The following is an 18,003-nucleotide window of genomic DNA, read 5'->3' as shown; positions in this document are numbered from 1 at the left end:
CGTCGAATGATAAAGTCGTACTTTACAATTTTTCTGACGGATTTCACTGTGAGAAATTCAATTGTTCACCAAAACCTTGCACCACGTGGAGGGCATGCGCGGTCGATGTGGTTGGATGTTTTTCTCCGCCACCCGCGATCACACGCCGGTTGCCGACGCCGGATTTTCTGCGACACGGGGCCTTAAACGCTATCGCGTTAAAAAAAAAAAAATGCGCCTTATAGGCACTATAGGATGAAACACGTCTTCGCTCCCGAAAGCACTGTCGCCCTTCTGACCGTCATATGATTAACGCCGTCTTTTTGACGTTATATAGACATATTAAAAAGAAAGGGAAAAAACAGTTCGTTCTTCTATGAAACCTTATATAAAAAAGGATTTTCCTTAACTAAATCGCATTCTCTGCATTCTTGTATTTCCTGTTTTTTGTATTTTCTTTTTTTTTCTCCACCGCCCCTCCGGCTGGTGCACCGGCTGTCGCGGTATGCGGTGGCAGAGGCGCTAGGTCGGGAAAAATGCGAGTGCTGCTGCAGAAGGAGTCGCCTGGAGCACAATCACAATACGCGCTGAACAGGCGGCCGCCCTGGTGGATATCGAGCAAACATAAGAGACCTGTACCTCTCTTTGAAAATGGAAGGAATAATAACATTAACGTATTTTTTTTTCATTTCCATTCAACATTTATATCAGACAAGAACTTCTTAGTAGCCTGGGACTAAATACCTGCCCTGGGACTAAATAGTAGTAGCCTGGGACTAAATACCTGCCCGACGTGGTGCCGGTAACCGGTCAACGATCATGTTATACAGAGAAGAAATGATCAAGTGAGATACATCAGCGCAACACGTTCTTGCTAAGAGTTATGCAAGTACACAGGCAAATTTACATAAATGTGAGGATAAGAACAAGTAACACCATAAACATTTCAAAGTTAGCATACATAACAGTAAGTAGATTTCACAATCTTAATAATAATAATAATAATAATAATAATAATAATAATAATAATAATAATAATAATAATAATAATAATAATAATAATAATAATATCCCGCAACATGGCGCCAAGTAAGGATGCATGCGTGCTATGCGCGTGCCCTTTTTTTGGTTAACAGCAGGGCCGGTATACTTTGTAGCGATGCCTTTCCGATGCTAATGCCGTTTTGCGCTTTTCGCGCTTGGTCAGTATTCAGAGCGACGGTCCGCTCACGTTATCAACGGGATCAGCCGGCCGTGAGCGGTGGATGATAAGACCAGCATAGAATAAAGCATAACGCATCGCTACAAAATACCGGCCCAGTTTCTACGCTCTGAAAGCTGTGAAAAACGCGTACGTGCGAAGTGTGCAACCTGGCCGGGCGATGAACTGGAGCTTTTGAAGTCTCTTAAGCCTAGTGACAACGACCCCGGCTGCGTTTTCGGCTCTGCTTTACAGTTCCCAACCAGTTCTCCTTTCTCCTCTTGTGCCCCACTGAGTGACCTTGGAAGCGACATGGCTGGTCTGCGTCGCCTCCTCCTCAACGTGCTACAGGGAATCTCGTTCCTGAACGAAGAAAATTCTCAACGAGCCTAGCTCTCCGGCATGAACGGAGGATCGGAGCGAGACGCAGCTGGCGTCGGCGGCGCGCATAGCTGGCGTGAGCTGCACACCAACATCGCCCGTCGTTATCAACAGCTCTCGCCACCTACCATATCAGCAGCATCACCGCCGCATCCATCCAAGAAAGCACCGAAACCTCCACCATTGCCTGCCAACGACTACAAAATCGTTGTCAGGATCCGGGGCGGTCTCGACTGCAGCAAAATTCACTCCTGCGTCCTACGCCAGATCATCCTCAAGGCGGCCGGCCTACCAATCAAAGAGCACACTGCTCAAGACCAACTTAGCGTCAACGAAATCAGCAATACCATCCTGGTGAGCACTCCGAATATGGACCCGGCCGACTTCTACAATACCATCCGCATCATCAACTTCAACGGAACCACCTACGAGGTGGCCACCCACGTAGCTGACCCCTCGGACACCTGTTGCGGCGTCATCCTCCTACCTATCGACCCACCCGAGCAAGGCATCCTCCCCACCCTCATCAGCTACAATGCTGACCTCACAGTAGGATCCGCCAGGCGATTGGGCAACACCGAGTCCATCCTGATTACCTTCCAAGGGAAGCGCGTCCCCTACTACATTAACTACGAGGGTTGTGCCCTCCGCTGTATCCCTTACCGGCAGAAGATCGAGGCTTGCACTCGCTGCCGCAAAGTCGGCCATCGCCAGGACGTGTGCTCGTTCTCCACAGACACACGCTGCCCGAATTGTGGTGCACTCGACCCCTCCATGGACCACGACTGCAAACCGGTGTGCATCGTCTGTAACGGTGCACACCCTACGGGCTCCCAGCTGTGCAAGCAGCGCTACAAGCCCCCTCCAAGGCAAGGAGCCAACAAGCACCCTCATTCCCGGCCATAGATCTTGCCCAAGCACGCGCCAGGACCAGCAGCAAGACCCCAGGGCCACACTCTACCTCCGAGGGCGAAGCCTGGCCCGCCCTACCAACACCGCTGCCGCCTCCCTCAAAGCAAGCAACACCCCCACCCCAGGTAAGCTGGGCGAGGGTAGCCTCCACCTGCTCCTCGCCATCTCAGCCCTCCAATCTCGAAACATCTCTCCTTCGAGAGAACGCCACTCTCAAGGAGGGGATTCGCCAGCTAAAACTGGCGCTTCAGTCCACCCAGCCACCCTCCCCCTCCCAACCTTATACTCTCCCATCAACGCAACCTCTCACACCATCACTCCCACCACCTTCCACTACATCCAACGAACCGCCCTCTCCCATGGATGTTGCTCCTGAATCTCAGCCACCTACGACAACCGCTCCCCCCAACAAACGCAAAACCCCCGATACGCCGCGCACGGAAGATCGCCTAGACGATACCCTCCTTGGGTTTAACGATAGAATAACCACTCTTGAAACCAAAGCCCACCAACTACAAGACTTCATGACCTTCCAACAAAGCTGCACCGCGCAATTTGTCGCCCTTAATGACAAACTCGACCGCTTTCCTGAGTCCGTCATGGCACAACTAGCCACTCTCACCCAAGCCATCACTCCACCCCCAACTAACTCCCCACCCGCGCTCCCGAGTGATGGCGAGTAGTCCTGCCCGCTCGGAACTCGTAGTCTGGCAATGGAACTGCAGGGGGTTTGGCCGTAAGAAAGCCAGCATTCAGCAGTACATTGCCAGCTGCAACAATCCACCTGCCGTCATCGCCTTACAGGAAACCCACGGAACTGTGCGATTCCCTAGTTACAATATCATGCAAGCAAAATGCACCACCAAACCTGATGCAGCCGTACTCATACTTAAACACCTAACCGCCACCCACTCTAAATTCGAAGACATTGACATAGAGCACGACTTTATCGAAATTCTTCCTCGCAAAATTCGCACTCCGGCGTTATACATTCTGAACGTTTACAGTCGCCCTAAAGACAAACATCACAAATTCGACAGACTATTCGCTCATGCCCTCTATGCTGCACGTAACAGCCCCTCCTAATTCTAGGAGACTTTAATGCCCCTAACCAATTATGGGGTCACTCCAGCAGTACACCAAAGGGCAGAGCCCTCTGGGCACACATACAGAACCACCGCCTTACACTCCATAACGACACTGACATACCCACACGACTTGGTAACAGCGTTTCCAGGGATACCTCCCCCGACCTAACATTCACGCACAGAATCCGGCACGCCAACTGGACTAACTTACAAATCAACCTCGGCAGCGATCATTACATCATCCAAACAACCTCCGCGTCCGCCACAAACCCCTCGCACCAAAGCCCCTCAATCTCACTAAACGGTACCAGTTCCGCGATGCAAGGCAAATGTCCGCCCCTGCTGACATTGCCGACACCACGGAATGGGTCCAACAACTCCACGCCGATACACAGGCACACACCACAACCCTCCCTCTTGACACACCGCTCCCCACAGTCGATGCCATGCTGCTACACATGTGGGAAGCCAAGGCATCTCTCATGAAACGCTGGAAAAATCGCCGCCACAATCGAAGGTTGAGATTTAGAATTGCTCAGCTCGATCTCCAAATTCAAACATATGCCACCCAGCTGACTAACCAACAGTGGGGCCAAATATGTGACAGCATGCACGGTCAGCTTGGTAGTAAGCGGACGTGGCAACTATTACACCTCATAGATCCCACCACCTCACGGACACACCACAACCATCACACAAGCAAACTCTTACACGCTCACTAAAGACAACCTAAAGGGACTCTTTGCTGAGCTTCGAGAAAAACACCTTCCCCCCGCACGTCGTTTCTCAATTCCCCACTACATCGGCATACCTAATCCGGACCTTACTACACCGATCACAGAAGCCGAGGTGCGCTACGCGATGGCTAACCTCCGCACGACCTCCGCTCCTGGACCCGACCAGATTAATAACAAAATTATCCGCAACCCGGACGACAATTCTGTCAAGGCACTCACAACTTACTTCAACCACTGCTTCGACACTGGCACCCTTCCATCCTCGTGGAAGGATGCCAAAGTCATCTTTATTCCCAAACCCCACAAACCCGTAAACACGTCAAACCTCAGACCAATCTCACTCACCTCATGCATTGGCAGAACATTCGAACACATTATCCTCAACCGCCTCAATAAATATATTGAGCACAACAACCTCTTTCCACTAGAGATGGCGCGATTCCGCCGCTCCCTGTCGTGCCAGGACGTTATGCTTCGCTTGAAGCACGACATCTTGACACCCAACCCTACTCACGACACACAAGCAATTCTGGGTCTTGACCTTCACGGCGCTTTTAATAATGTGGATCATTGCGTCATACTTCGGGAGCTAAACCTTCTGGGGGTAGGCGAAAGGATCCACCATTACATTGCCGCATTCCTCTCCAACCGCACCGCGACAATATTTGTTGGCTCGGAGCAATCCCCTACCTATCACCTTGGGAGCTTTGGCACGCCCCAGGGGTCCGTGCTATCTCCCCTGCTCTTCAATTTCGCCATGCTCCACCTTGTACGCTCACTTAAGACCATCCCAGGGCTGAACTTCTCCCTATACGCGGATGACATCACCCTCTGGGTCACAGGTGGCTCAGACGGTGAGATTCAAGACGTCCTGCAGGCCGCCGCCGATAAGGTGGAGGCCATTGCGGGACGCATGGGTCTCGTCTGTTCCTCCGAGAAATCTGAAATCCTTCTCCTTCCTGCCCACACCGGCAACCGTAGACACACTCCCGACATCCACATCCTCCTCGGCCACAAACATGTCCCTAGGGTAGACAAGCTCAGGGTTCTCGGTCTGCATATTCAGAGCAATCGACACAACACGCACACCCTCCAGACACTAAAATCCACCGTCGACAACACTCTCAGACTGCTCGGCCGCGTGTCCAACCAACACGGCGGTCTGCGGGAAAATGATCTTCTCCGACTAATACACGCCTTTGTCATCACAAAGGTAACTTACACACTCCAATACTTACACCTTCTCAGAAAGGAGACTGACCAGGTCAACACCCTCCTTCGTAAAATCTATAAGTTCGCCCTAGGCCTCCCACTACGCACGTCCACAGAATGGCTCATTCAGACCGGTAGCTTCAACACCCTCGACGAGCTCGTGGAAGCCCATCTCACCTCCCAACAAACCCGCCTTTCCAAATCGAAAACCGGACGACACATTCTCAACTTCTTAGGCATTTCTCCACAATCTCTCACTCACCCCAAACACACCATTCCACATCACATACACGCGAATTTACACATTGCACCACTCCCTAAAAACATGCACCCTATACATCACATCCCACGCAGGAGGCAAAGGGCCAAGGCCCTACACAGAAAATTCTCCAATTCAACCGACGTGCTCTATGTCGACGCCGCCGAATATAGCACTGGCTCCAAATATGCCCTCTCAGTAATAAATTCGCACGGCCAGTTAGCTACGGCCGCCTCTGTCTATGCTTCTTCTCCGGAGGAGGCGGAGGAGGCGGCCATAGCCCTGGCTTTCGCTATTCCAAATTCCTCCGTCATTGTCAGCGACTCAAAAACAGCCATCAGCAATTTCGGAGCGGGCAGGGTGTCAAGGCAAGCCCTTTCCCTAACCCTCTCTCTCCCTCCCACACAAGACGTAGGCCTGATTTGGACCCCAGCACACGCGGGTCTCGACGGCAACGAGGTGGCTCATGCCAGCGCCCGAGGATTAACGGACCGGGCGCGGGCATTAGGTGAGTCGCAAATCGTGGCTTTCGAGAGGCCGTTTTCGGCACGAGGTCGCCTTCTCACATTCCACGACATCTGTTCACATTATACACTCGATCGTCTGACATTTCCTCCCTTGGCACGTAATTCTCCACGTAAACGCGAGATCCTGTGGCGGCAGCTACAGACTCGCACGTTTCCTTCCCCTCACATTCTACACGTCATTCACCCTTCTCTCTACCCTTTCCCGGCCTGCCGCTTCTGCTCAGTGGCCAAGGCCAATCTCGACCACATAATGTGGGGATGCCCTCATCACTCATTACCCCCTCCCCTTAATGATTTAATTACTAGTAAGGAGCAGTGGGGGGCTGCCTTGCGCAGCTCAAGGCCCGACGTTCAGGAGGCCATCGTGGGGTGGGCTGAGAGGGTAGCGGAGGACTACCTCGAGTAGACCCCTTCCCCCCTCTACCCCTCTGCCCCTTTCCTTGTAAAAAGGATAAATAAAGCTGTTACTACTACCTACTACTCTCAACTGCGACGGGAGAATGAACGCCTTCGCAAGGATCATTCCCGTGGCGGCCGAGCAAGAGTCACAAGTCCTCGCCTCCCTTCGAGCAGTGGTTCGTTGCCTGCGCGACGAGCTAACACGGCATGCAACTGGCCCACCTGGGCAGGGGCTTGTGAACTCCGGAAGGTCTTCGACTTCTACTACGTCTTCTACTTCTGCCTCAACGCCAACTGATGTACTTCAACGCACAGCTTCCCTTTCCCCACCTGCTTTCGCTTCCTCCACTGGAAAAGCCCCGAGACTAAACACAAATTCCGTGCCATTCCACTTTGTGAAGGTGGATGACCAGCGAAGCGGTGTATATGTGCTAACTGATCGTTGCTCCTGTGAAGCGTTCCAACTTCGCGGGATCGGGGCCACATGGACGGTTCGCGTTTCTTTCCGCCTCGCGGTCCTGGCGGGCATCACTCTTACGCTCGGCGTCCGCGGCCCGCTCGTCGTCGGGGGTCTCCTACCGCCACCGCCGCGCCCATTCCCTGTTCTGTTCACGCCGGCGTTCTTGGTAGGCACGCTGTTCTTCTTCAGACCGTATAACATGCGGCATACCCATTTCACAGTCAGAGCAGAACTGAGGAAAGGAGCCTACGTAGAGCATGACGTCAGGAGACAGAAGACACTCAGATTGGTAGGCACCAGTTTGAATACGCGGGATGACGTACACGTGTACGGTGCGAACGTAGACATGGCCGACGTGGGTCAAAGTACAGTATCTGTTCTTATCAGCTTAATATCTGATACGGGTTGCATTTGCACCCAACATATTAAACTTATTTTTGCAAGTCTGGCGGAGTGCTTCAAGCCTGCTTCACCTCCACCGTGGGTCGGCCCGGTGTTGTACTATCTTCGGGATTTGTAGTATACGGACATCAATCCGCTAGAAACTAGCCATATACAGCTTCGCTGTAAGAAGCGAGAGTCCTGCCTTGGTTGGAGCCTTGAAGACTTCAACGTTATCGGTAGCTCAACGGCAGCAACACGCTATTTCGATTTCTAAGTTGAGCCGTAGAACGATCCTCTTCCGAGCTGACGAATCATTTAAAGGCAATGAAAATCTCTCCTCCCCCCTCTCCTGCTGGCGAATTAGACCGCAATATGAGTCGTATTCTTCTTTTCATGTAGCCATCGATGATGAAGCCTTTGAGCACCTTAACAACCCGTCAGTGTGGCCAATGGGATGCCTGTTCAAGCCGTTCCGTGGCATGGTTCACGCTTCCGAGATAACGCTGAAGGATAAAAGTGGTGTGTAATTATAACATCTTTTACCATAACGCTCGTGGAATTCGCACCAAAGCGCGTGAATTTTCCTGCAATGTCATTTCGTCTTCTTTTCTTATTATGATTGTTTTACAAACTTGGATATGCAGTAAAATTTCCTTTTCGGCACTTTTAGACCAGATTACAACGTCTTCCGCAGTGACCGCGACTTCAGTGGGTCTAAACAAAAAGGCGGTGGCGTACTGATAGCTGTTGACAGTTCACTGAGATGTGTTCGGCGCAGACACAGAACGTATACAGGAGCCGATTTGGCTAGAAGTCAGCCTAGCACGCTGTGAAAAATTTTATCATTGGATCTTTCTATGTACCACCGAATAATTTCCCTGTGTTGTTTCATGGGGTCATCTATTCTATTGAAAGTGTAATATACTCCCATAGCAAACACAGAGAACTCATTCTTGGCGATTTTAATACACCTGGGTTTGATTGGAACCTGCTTAGATATTCTAATTACAATCATTACATGCAGAGCAAGCAGCATGTTGGACTTTATGGTCTTCCGTTCTCTTCAGCAGCTTAACTTGATCGCTAATTGCTGTGACAACGTCTTAGACATTTGCTTGACAAACGCTCAAGTTATAAATGTCTCTTGTTCTTACATTTCCCTGTGCGTCCCGACCAGTTTCATCCGACACTGCCTTTGTATCAGCCCAGTGGCACAAACGAATCATCTCACTTTGCTTTCAAACGTCGGGATAAGATCGGTTATATGATTTCTTGACCACCACCTAGTGTTCATTGGTTACAGACAAAACCAATGCTGATGTCCAAGTAGTTCAGTTTACGGAGCCTGTTTTGAGCAGTATGCGCAAATTAATTCTCCAGTACAGACCTAAACGCTCTAAATATTCCCACTGCTTCTCATCTGAGCATATCACTGCCCTAAAGCAAAAAGATTGCGCGCACCGAAAATCTAGAAGTCCCGTACCGAATGACTGGAGAGAAGAATTCCTATTTTTTCGGGCTCTCTGCAAACACCTCTCTAAACGGGATCACGACTCATATACTGCCTTCTTATAGAAAAGAGCGCTTCCGACTGGCCGGCGGAATTTCGGAAGTATATCTGCAAGCGCTATAGCAAACGTGGAGAGTGTTTTCGCCTGCTCTACCGTAACGGAGCAAAAGTCCTAGCAGTCGCCGACCGTTTTGCTGCCTATTTCTCATGCTTATATAAAGTTTCAGGTTTCAAAGCTGGGGTCAGTTAACAGCACACGACAGGTTCCTACATCTAGTGCTGTGTTGTTTAATGAAAAAATCATCAGCGAATTCGTTAAGCTTTTGAAGCCTTCGCTATCATGTGGCCCTGATGGCATCCCCAGCGCAAATACAAACGCTTACGGCAGTGTATTTTCCCTAGTACTGACATCTATATTTAATGACTCTTTGACTACTTCCACTTTTTCTCACATCTGGAAAACTACTCGTGTTTTTCCTGTACTTAATTAAGTCTGGCTGTAAAACGAATGTCTCGAATTATCGCCCGATTTCTCTTCACTGTGCCACGCCTAAGATTTTTGAGCGAGCTCTTCAAACATATTGTCTTTTACTGTGAAGAACTCATTTATTCCGAATCAGCATCGATTTCTCTATGACTGCTCTACTATCACAAATCTCGCAAGCTTAATGACGCAGATCTCCGCGCTGATACCTCAGAGTGGGCAAGTTGACACCATTTACTATGGCCTCAGCAAAGCTTTTGATGTAGTCAGCCACTCATTGCTTCTGGTCAAGCTTCCGCACTTTGTTGTTGACTTGTCAGTTGTTAATCTATTGCGCCGTTATCTTCTTCATAGATCATGTTATGTTAACACCAATGGCCAAACGTCTTCTTTGTATATGGCAACTAGCGGCACCCTTCAAGGATCAGTCTAAGGACCACAACTTTCTCTATTTTTTATTTTTTTCAGCCTATTCAGAAATTTTTCTTATCTCTATATGGCGATGACAACAAGATTTTAAAGGAAATTCATATTGTTGATGACTGTCGCACCCTGCAGCCTGACCTATTTTATTTTTCTAAATGGTGCAAGGATCTTGAACTAACCTATAATTCTGCTAAGACCAAAGTCATGACTTTGACTCGCAACACAGCAAGAAGAAGAACGTAAACTTTATTATCAAATCAATCAGATTTGAGTCCGGCGTATTTTTAGTGGGTCTGGGCACCCGCCGCGGATGCGGTTCCGAGACGTTGTCTCAAAGCGGCTTCCTCGGCTCGTTGGACGGCCCAGAGTTGTACTGTCAGGTTTGAGCTGAGCACTGCGGTTTTCCAACGCGAGCGGAGGCTGGCGGTGGAAGAGACGGAGGTGTCGACACTGCCCGCATTGTTTGTTATGTCCCGACATTCCCATAATATGTGATTAAGTGTGGCAACCTCGCCACAGGATGTGCATCTGTTTGTAGTGTACATGTCTGGATACATGGCGTGCATGAGTCTTGGGTTTATGTAAGAATCAGTTTGTAATTGCCTGGAGTGTACTGCTTGCGCCATGTCTAACCTAGCGTGAGGGAATGGGTATACGCGTCTCTGTAACTGGTAGTGTGTCGTGGAACCTGGTCAAACGATCCTCCCACGCCCAGACGTTTGCAGTACCCCGCGGGGGCTCTTCCTCCGATGATGCTCGGTGAGTGAGGCCTCGAGCAACGCGGTGAGCCGCTTCGTTGGGGGTGCTCAGTCTAGTGTGTACCGGGATGCATAGCATGTGCCTTCGGTTATCGACGTCGGCATTTCCCTGGTGTATGGGATCCAGGGAAAACAAGGGGAATGCGGGAGATGGTGATTCAAGACGATGAGTAACACGAGAACAAGGTGAGAGCAGGAGCCAACGTTTCGACAAGTGGACTTGTCTTCTTTAAGGCGACATATGCTCTCCTCGGCACAGTATATGTAGGTAGGGTTCTTCTAAAGGGGAGAGAAGGTAAGGCGGGTGGGTGAGGTAACGAGCGAGAGTGTGTTAGCGCCGAGGGTGTAGAATTGAAAAGAAATATAATGCACTACTGATAGTTGGTAGAGGAGTTTGAGGCAGCGCCGTGTGTTAGCAGGTTGACGGGTCATGGCAGGTTCCTCTTTTCATGCAACATCAATCCCCCGTTATAAAAGCATGATCTCGCCCCAGGTGCAAAACCTGCAAGCACCTTCAAAGTGACCTTAAAATTAAAAGTACCGCAAATGGCTATACACACGAAGTGAAAACTAGCTTTACTTGCACTAGCTCCGATGTAATTTATATGCTTGAGTGTTCCTTCTGTAAGAAGCAATATATCGGTGAAACGGGACAACCAATGATCAGGCTAAACGGACATCGCGCGGACACAGCTAAAAAGCTTCCCAAAGCCGTCGCCGAGCATTTATTTATTTATTTTATTATTTAATACATACTGCTAGCCTTATATGTAAGGCTGTAGCAGGGTCGGGACACAAATACAACTGTGAGAGTGGTATCAAACTTGATTAACAGTTTCCGTTAATAACAATTCCAAACAGTTTCATAACAATTCCAAACAGTTTCTGATTTCAACCAATCAGGTCATAACTTTGATGAGCTTAAACTCTACATACTACAGTCAAATTTTCGTTCTGCGCGAGACAGAAAATATAGAGAATCGTACCTCATTCAGAAGTTCAATACATTGCAACCAATAGGCATGAACGTTTCAAAGGGAGCTTTAGAATCTATTCGCTATGCTAAATTGAAAAGCATAGGCGTGAACACCACTTAGTTATTTCATTGAGTTGCTTAGTTGGATGTTTTTTCTTTTTCTTTTTGTTATTCGATTGTCAATAATATTCCAACCTCCCTTTGCTTTCACTCAATCCTTTCGTCCTTTTATCTATATATCTACGCCCCCCCCCCCCCCCCCCCCGCTTTACCTTTTTTTTTTGTTGTGCACCTGAACACCATTTTTCCTCCGCTACTTTTATTTTGCCTGTCAGAAACGATAGTTCACTGACCTCTCGCAGAGCAGAACCCCCCCCCTTCCTTGTCCAGACCCCTTGCATGAAAAGAGGAACCTGCCATGTCCCGTCAACCTGCTAACACACGGCGCTGCCTCAAACTCCTCTACCAACTATCAGTAGTGCATTATATTTCTTTTCAATTCTACACCCTCGGCGCTAACACACTCTCGCTCGTTACCTCACCCACCCGCCTTACCTTCTCTCCCCTTTAGAAGAACCCTACCTATATATATTGTGCCGAGGAGAGCATATGTCGCCTTGAGGAAGACAAGTCCACTTCTCGAAACGTTGGCTCCTGCTCTCACCTTGTTCTCGTGTTACTCATCGTGGTGTATGGGATGTCGCTTGAGTATGTGATACGCCTCTTGCGATATGCGCCCATTTGCAAAATTGCGAATTGCCGTTTGCGAATCGCAGATCCCGTATGTAGCCACAAAGACAACCACTCTTGAGAATTTGGGTGCCCGCCTACATGCATAATAACACCTTCTTGAGGCAATGTGTCTGAATATACACGCGTCGCGGCAACACACCAGAAGTTCGAGCTCAAACAAGGCTAAGGACATTTAAAACGTGCTGCACACATCTTAAGCTGCACTTCTGAGTAGTCCTGCACTGCGCAATGGGTAACATGAGCTAAGCGTGCTGACGAAAGGAAAACTTTGACGCGTTTATACAGTCTCAATAGTAGGCATACATCAAAATGAGCGTGAGGTCAAAGCGAACACCTTGAAGAGCGCCTGCGTGATTCCGATTTGCAATTCAAGGTTCTTCGCAACTTCGTCATGAATTACGGACTTTAGTATTTCACCAGATAATATTTTGGGCTCTAACTACCGCATTTATTCGAATATTAGTCCAGCTTTTTTTCTCTAAAATGTTACGCAGAACGAGCTATCAACCTATATTCGTGACGAAAGACCGTCGACCTATATTCGTGAACAAACCTAGCAAAAGTGCCGAGCTAACGGAGATCCTCCGTCGCACCCGCTGTCAGGTCCATCTGGAGATTATTCAGACTGACTTTAAGAAATGATGAATATACAACACACTCAACGGCACCGAGGACGACGGCGTTTGGGGTGCCGAAGAGGCCTGCAAAGTATCCGACGACGACAACTTCTATGGCAGTTGCAACGAGGATGTCACTTATGGCATCGACTAGCGAGATGTAGTAGCTGAGCTTACGGCAAATAAAGGCGTGTCATGTTTTTAGTTTTTCCAAAAAGACAAAGGTCGACTTATAGTCAAATAATATACAGGGTGTCTCAGCTATCACGCAGCACGATTTAAAAAGAAAAGAGGAATGGTGCTACGCGAAGCAAACATAGTGCGTATTGTTTCCAGTACAGTGGGTAGCCGCCAGTAATTTTTTCGTCGCTGATATTTAATTAGCTAAATGTGATTAATTATCTAACTCGAGTAGCACTGTCCTAATTATCAAACTGTCAATGAGAAAATTGTAGAGCAACATGAAAAACTCCCCATACAGCTTTCTGTTGCTCAGTACGTGCTACATAAAAGTGTTTTTACGAGCGTGAAAGAAGCCCACGAATACACGCAAAGTGCCTCGAGCGGCCAGTCACGCGGCAATTCTGCGTGTATTCGTGGGCTCCTTTCACACTCGGAAAAACACTTTTATGTAGCACGTACTGAGCAACTGAAAGCTGTGTGAGGGTTTTATTGCGATAGCAATTATATGGACACTCCAAAGCGGATTTCTGCCGTCGGCGTCGCCGTCGCCGTGAGGTTCCGTATAACGTCAACGTCGATGAAATCGTCTCCGCGCTCCGGACGCTGTATGTGCGAGTGAAAGGGCGCGAGGGACGCGCGCTTTCACAGGGAGCGAACGCACGTCGAGGAGCAAACGCGCGTTCTGCGCCGTGCTCCCTGAAGGGCTGCAGAATTAAGCGTCTCTTTCCTCCTTTCCATATATAGAGAGCAAACGCGACTTTTACCGTCACGCGAAAGGCTGTGGGGGGACGGGAGGGCGAGAGGGAGGGAGGCGACGTTTAGCTGCGGCACCAAATGCATATTCATATAAAAACGCCGCGCGCGTTCAGTGCGAACGAGGGCAAAACGCCGACGGCGTCGACAACAGTTCTGCGCGTTGCTGGTGCATGTCTAAGTTTATGCAGCTGATAAAACTACTATCCTTACTCCGTATAACTCTCTACTAATTTGCTATCGCAATTGATGCTTCGCCTTTCGGGTGAAACTGCGACAATTTTTTCATGTTGCTCTACAATTTTCTCATTGACAGTTTGATAACTAGGACAGTGCTACTCGAGTTAGATCATTAATCACAATTAGCTAATTAAATCTCAGCGACGAAAAAAGATTACTGACGGCTTCTCCACTGTACTGGAAACAATACGCACTAGGTTTGCTTCGCGTAATGCCGTTCATCTTTTTTTAAATCGTGCTGCGTGATAGCTGGGACACCCTTTCTATATATATATATATATATATATATATATATAATTTCTCTGTGAGTTCAATTTATAGGGGTTGACTTATATTCGTGTTCGGCCTATTTTCGAGTAAATACGGCAGTATATGCACTAGGTCTACTCATTATACCGGAAAAGCTCTTTAAGTCGATATTCCCACTCTTCTTCCTATGAGGATTCTTTGTAGGTAAGTTCGCGAACATAACCTTTGGTCGCCCCCTGAATGGGACGTCAATGAAGGTAGTGTTCAACCGTGTTCCCACGGCTACGCTTACAGGTTTCTTGGAACTTTCTTATTGAATAACCGTCTTGCACCATAATTTCACCAGAGATATTTAAAGAGACCAGACCAATGCGCACACGCTTTATACTCGCTATTTGGGTTTTGAACGATGACGCACTGAACGACATACATACTTATTTAAGTTTCCTAAACTCTGCTGAAAGGCGGCGCTGAGGCGGTGCAATAGCCGGACATTCCCGTTGCACATTAGCCTGCAGCCAAAGTACTCCTCCTGTTCTGAAAAGTTTCAACCTGACATTTGTATTCTCCTGCCTGTGCGAATTATTCGAAAATGGCCGCTGCGGATTATGAATAGTAGGCCCACGGAAGATGGATGCGGCAGTCAACTTTTACAGAACTCTTTAACAGCTGACGCTCTAATAAAAGACGAATAGACGTCTATTCAGTCGAAAATAGACATCTGAGATGTCGCTGGCCGCTCCCATCTATGTAGGCATGTTGCGCGTTTTCCATGTAGCGTAAACGTCCGAAATGGCTGGGTTGTTTCTATTGTTTCTGAGTGCACAGGATACGAAACCCTCGACTGTTCCCGCTCTCGAAATTGCCTTCGGAGCTCAGGGAGTCCGTATTTTAGAACAATCCAATTTATTTTACATTCTTCAAGCTCGTTGATTCACACTGTCAGTAGTGCTGCTGAATGGGCTAGTTTTTTTTTGCTAGATTATCTATTCGTGTCACCATTGCAATACAAACAAGACGCAAAAAAAAAAAGACACAGACATCACAAGCACTCGAACACAACTGAAATTCACCTAACACGCGGTTACACAAGCAAGAGCCATAAAACACGTAATTATTACCGCGCATGCATGCCAGTCATGCTCTGAGCGAGATACTTCGTTTCTTCTAGACGCGGTGCTAATGTAGTTATCACCCTTTTTCTTTTTTTTTTGATGCTGAATGCCTCAAAGACAAATACTAATCTGTTACGTTTTGGTTTAAACCCTACGTAAGACGCTGTGCGCCATCACAAGTTAATGCTATGTTATGGTAACGATGCTGCATTTTATGGTTCTCGGTTGCGTAGCCTTGCGTTAAGTAAATTTCAGTTGTAGTATACAGCGTTCAGGCTGTCTGCGTCTCCTCTTTTCCGCTTATATTGCGCTCACGAATCAAGGATTGGTTCAGCTGGAATGGGGCCCTCGGCGAGATGGATCCGAACAAATGAGGAGTAAAAGAAGGAAATGGATGGTCACAAAATACGCGTCCCCAGAAGCCTAGTTTAACTTGAAAGCGACCAGTGAAGTTCACATAACTTTTTTTTAAAGATTCAGTGTTTCCTCGCGCTCTCTGATTTTGATAATGATGAGGACGCAAGACGTTTTCGTAAGACACGACTTTCAGTAATTAAAAAAAAGAATCGTGTCCGAAACGATTATGGTTGCTATCACCATAGGCCACCACCTGTTCAAACACGATCTGCATCGCGAATATGGACTCTTAAGTTTTTTGCAATTCTGTAAACAAGAATTCGAAGTGGCAATCTGAAAGTGCTGCAGAACATTTAGGCAGCAAAGAGTAAACAAAAGTGTCTAACATTCATGGTTAATCTGTAGAAAATTGTGGGAAAGTGCAGTTTCATAAATATCGGATTTAAAATTTTGTACTTGGTGACTCCGACTTTCGGCACGTTCGACAGCCCTAAATTTGTTACTCAACCAACGCCGTCCGGAATGTCAAAAAGAAACGCGTCTTTTTTTTTTCTACACGCTAAGCCGCGATATGCCACAGGGTGTACTGAATAGCTCTGTAAGTTGTGAACTGCATGTTGCTCATATGAACATGGGTCATATATTAGCATCTGTGTGCCTCCTGACGCTAACTTTCTGAAACATATACTATAGGGCAGCATTATCATGTGTTTTGCAGAAGTTGCAGCTTACACTGATATTGTAAGACAAATTGACAGAACCCTTCTATAAGTAGGGTCCTTTATTTTTAGTGTTTCATATTTCGTTTTTGAAATTTCGGGGGCGAAAATCGGATGTTAATTTTACAGAGTAAAAGTGAGTAGAAATCGGGAATTCTGTTGTCTGGTAGCCCAACGTTCGGCATTTTTCTTGTAACATTTATAAACAATTCGCACAATCAATAGTTTCTATTTCGACACAAACGTTCTTTTTAAACAAGATAAATCCATCACAGGTATAGGACGTGTAATGGCACAGAGAGCGGCTCGCAAATCATGTCATGAACTTATCTCTACATATCGTCGTTGTCAGACATTAGTAGTACACTTAAAAGAAACCCCACTAACGAAAACAGCAAGTGGTTTAACATTAACAAACAGCAAACAGCAAAGGGTTTGGCGATTCCCTCATTAATTGTTCTCTTGTTCTCTGCAGTTTTTCATCAAATGAAAAAAAAAAAAAAGAAAAGTACAAATAGGAGAACACACAGGAAGTTTGTAGTGTTTACATAACACGCAAGATGTGTGATGCTTTTTTTTTTCTTATCTTATAAGTTCGTGTTGAGAGTACATTATTAAGTCGAAAGCCTTATATGTCTCATGGTGAGGTCTCCGTTTCAAGGCCGTTTCAAAACCGCATCGTCGACACGAAATGGTCCTCTTAGGATAAGAGGTGATTATGCACACGAAACCACGATTAAGGGTAGAAGAATGATTAAGCAAGTAAACTGAAGTGATAATAGGTATCCAGAAAGGTGAAAGAGGTGAATTAAGAGTGAATTGATGGTGAATTAAAGGAGTTTAGTTGGGTGATAGGAGTCAAACGAAAGCTAATGATGAGATAGAGTCAGCTAGGATAATGAAGAGTATATGAGAGTGAATTAAGAGTGAATGAGGGGGAATCAAGTGACGATAGGGTGAATCAAGAGTGATGAAAATTGGAAATTTGTAGTAATAGAGCAAACCAAGTGTGATGAAAGTAAAACTTAGATGATAGAGTAAATGAAGGTGGACAAAGCAGTGATAGGGTGAATTAAGAGTGAATAAAGTGTGAATTAAGAGTGAATCAAGGGCTTATAGAAGGGGGGGGGGGAGTGACTTTCAAAAACTATCAGTGAGATTTGAGGTGCGAAGTGAGAGTGACTAAAAAAAAATGACGAGTCACGGTTTGAGTTTGGTGAATCATAGGAAAGGTGACTTGCAAAAGAACATGACTTGCAAGAATGTCTGTAAATTGTGGTTTCAGAGTGATGATGACTCATAAAAAAAAGTGGCCGTCGTGTCA

General features: G+C 47.3%; 1 protein-coding gene and 1 pseudogene across 2 annotated transcripts in view; one reads left to right on the top strand and one right to left on the bottom strand.

The window, feature by feature from the left end:
• The window catches only part of LOC119436952 (uncharacterized), a 139,372-nt gene that overhangs the window by 59,056 nt on the left and 62,313 nt on the right, over window positions 1–18,003 (bottom strand). The window lies entirely within an intron of this gene.
• On the top strand, window positions 7,502–7,680 carry LOC119437868 (U2 spliceosomal RNA; annotated as a pseudogene).

The sequence above is a fragment of the Dermacentor silvarum genome, chromosome 1 (assembly GCF_013339745.2).
Source record: "Dermacentor silvarum isolate Dsil-2018 chromosome 1, BIME_Dsil_1.4, whole genome shotgun sequence".
Classification (NCBI taxonomy): domain Eukaryota; kingdom Metazoa; phylum Arthropoda; class Arachnida; order Ixodida; family Ixodidae; genus Dermacentor; species Dermacentor silvarum.
The sequence above is the reverse complement of the archived record's forward strand: the minus strand, read 5'-3'. Positions and strand labels throughout refer to the sequence as shown.